Source organism: Petaurus breviceps, unplaced genomic scaffold (assembly GCF_028583685.1).
Source record: "Petaurus breviceps papuanus isolate PSGF00001 unplaced genomic scaffold, PetGlider_PUasm1.0 38, whole genome shotgun sequence".
Lineage (NCBI taxonomy): Eukaryota > Metazoa > Chordata > Mammalia > Diprotodontia > Petauridae > Petaurus > Petaurus breviceps.
In genome coordinates, this window is record NW_027186304.1 from 76102273 (window position 1) to 76105322 (window position 3050).

Below are 3050 nucleotides of genomic sequence, written 5' to 3' on the forward strand. Positions count from 1 at the left end.
GTCTCTTGGGTTTTTCATTCATCTCAACTTGAAATGAAAAACTTTTATACAAATAAAATTTATGCACAAGACAGAAATTGGTCTTTTTTGGGAAAAAAAATTTTTGTATCAAATTTCTCTAATACAGGTTTGGTATCCAAGATATTTTATATGTCTCACACACACACACACACACACACACACACACACACACACAGAACTAAAAGTCATTTGCCAATATAAAGAAAGTCAGGTATGGAGAGCTGCCAGCATGTTGGCTGAACTGGGTGTCAGGCTGGCGCTGCGGGCAGTGAAGGAACGGGTGCAGCGGGCAGTGGCGCAGCGGCCTGGGGATCTCCCAGCCATTCAGCCCCAGCTAGTCGCTGTGAGCAAAACCAAGCCTGCTGACATGGTAATTGAGGCATATGCTCATGGAAAGCGCAGCTTTGGAGAGAACTATGTTCAGGAGCTGTTAGAAATTCTGTCTATGTGTCCTGAGATAAAATGGCATTTCATTGGCCACCTGCAGAAACATAATGTCAACAAAGTGATCACTGTCCCCAACCTCTACATGCAGGAAACTGTGGATTCTGTGAAGCTGGCAGACAAAGTAAATAATTCTTGGCAGAAAAAAGGCTCTCCAGAGAGATTAAAAGTCATGGTGCAGATTGACACCAGTGGGGAAGAAAGTAAACATGGGCTCCCACCTCCAGAGACAGTGGCCATGGTGGAACACATCAATACAAAGTGTCCCAGCCTACAGTTCATGGGTCCAATGGGTCCGACCATTGGGAGTTTTGGACATGACCTCAGTCAAAGGCCCAACCCAGACTTCCAGACTCTGTTGTCTTTGCAGAAGGAACTGTGTGAGAAGCTCAGCATCCCCACTGACCAGGTGGAACTGAATATGGGCATGTCCATGGATTTCCAGTATGCGATTGAAGTGGAGTCCACAAATGTCTATATAGGAAGTACTATTTTTGGAGAACGGGATCACTCAAAGGAACCAGCTATCGACAAGGCCAAAGCAAGCATAAAGGCCACAGTGGAGGTAGCCCAAGAGCATTGAACCAAGAAAGGAACCAGCAGTAGGCCTCTACCTATCAAGAGCCCTGGTGTGGAAAACTTTTAACTATGCACTAACCCACATTTTAATTTTCATATCCCAGGTTGTGGCACAGCAGTGCTTTTTGTTAAAACCTGGGCCATAGAGCTCTACTAATTATTATGTTGGTGGAACTCATCTCTACTTGGCATCTTTGACACCATAGGCCCATTTAGATCATTCACTTAGGATTATCATGGAGCTGGAGAATCAAGGCTTTTCATCAGGAAATGTACCCAATCAGAATTAACCCTTGATCCTAACTGGAAGTACTAACTAATCATGAATGCCTTTTCCAAGTTGAAATGTGTTCACCAAAGCCTATAGTTATTGCTGTCCAAAGTATTTTCTATTGTTCTTCCCCTGTTCAGTGGGGCTTCATCTAATTTTAGCAGAGATGGAGACCCTCCAGAGCAGCCAGCATACGTGTCCTGAGATAGGATCAGTCCCTCTCATCTTCTCTCCCCCTTCATAATAATTCCCAAAGATGGTGTTCAGTTTCTCTATTGAAGAATCGCTGAAACAGGAAGTTTCATGGCTCATATTGTGTTCCACACCCAAAGGGCTGCTGATGAAGAATCACTTGGTGTGATTGATCTTTCTGTTCTTTTGGTCCTGGAAAAAGGACTTGTAATTAGCTGTGTCTCACCTCCTGCCCTTCTAGGGAAGAGAACCCTCCCCCAGTCAGGTGGCAACATGAAATTTTTAGTTTGTAGTGGGCTTCTTTGTTTCTGGTGGTGAGATTTAGTAGTGAATAATGGTGGTTTTCCAGAAATGGATAGAGCCCTTCAAATCTAGACTAGGTCGATAGCTTCAAACAGGACTGACTTTGAGGGCTTCTTGCTTACAGAGTATTCCAGCAGACAAGTTTATGACTACCCTACCATACTTTTAAGTAACAGTTTTGTAAATTTTCCTGTTTGCTAGCAAAGTAGCAAGGCTTTCATGCGCATGAAAATGGCCAAATGCACTGTTGCAAATACATGAAAAAAGATTTTAGTGTGTGTGTTGGGAATTTCCTCCCTTATTTTAGCTTTTTCCTTTATTTAATTCCTAGACTTAGTTTTATGAATTAAGAATATTATGTTAATGTAATTTTTAAAAATTCTTAAGCCAATATTATTTCTGCGCTTTTAAAGCTACACAGTGTGATGGTTCATAGTCTATTAAATAAAAAGGCGAGTTTGAATTATGACATCTGTGCCAATTACCAAGGAATTAAAAATTATTTTTTATTAAAAAAAAGTCAAAGTCAATATGAACAAAGAGTTCTCAAAAGAATTGCAAACTATTAAAAAGCATATCAGAAGTACTCCAAATCATTAATATGAGAAATGTAACTCAAAACCCTGCAGTTTTGTCTCACAGACTGCAAATTAGCAAAGATGACAAAAGAGAGGAATTGTCAATGTCAGAGTTTATGGGACGACAGACACACTAGTGGATTGTTGGTGGAACTGTACATCAGTATTTTTGGAAAACAATTTGGAATTATGAAAATAAAGCAAATAAAATATCTTTTGATCCAGAGATTCCACTATGAGGCTTATACCCAAAGAGACCACTGAAAAGCAGAAAGTCCCCATACATTTACCAAAATGTTTATTGTAACACTGTTTATGATAGCAAGATTGAGAATAAAGCAGGCATCCATCAACTGAGGAATGATTAAAAAAAACTGTGGTATATAAATGCAATTCAATATTACCGTGATTTAAGAAAGGATTAATGATGAATACAGAAAAGTATGGAAAGATATATATGTACTGATACAAAGTGAAATAAGTAGAACCAAGAAAGCAATACATTCGATAACTACCACAATATAAATGGAAAGAACCAACACACACACACACACACACACACACACACACACAATGAAGGTAATAAAATTGCAAAGAAAAAGCATGGCTCCAAAGAAGAGATATCAAAAAGATACCTTTACCCTACTCCTTTGCAGCGGTGG

The 3050-nt window shown here is 39.8% G+C and overlaps 1 pseudogene; it reads left to right on the forward strand.

Annotated features, from left to right (window-relative positions):
• The first annotated feature begins 238 nt into the window (after positions 1-238).
• LOC138170597 (pyridoxal phosphate homeostasis protein pseudogene) lies at positions 239-2715 on the forward strand (annotated as a pseudogene).
• Positions 2716-3050: the final 335 nt, after the last annotated feature.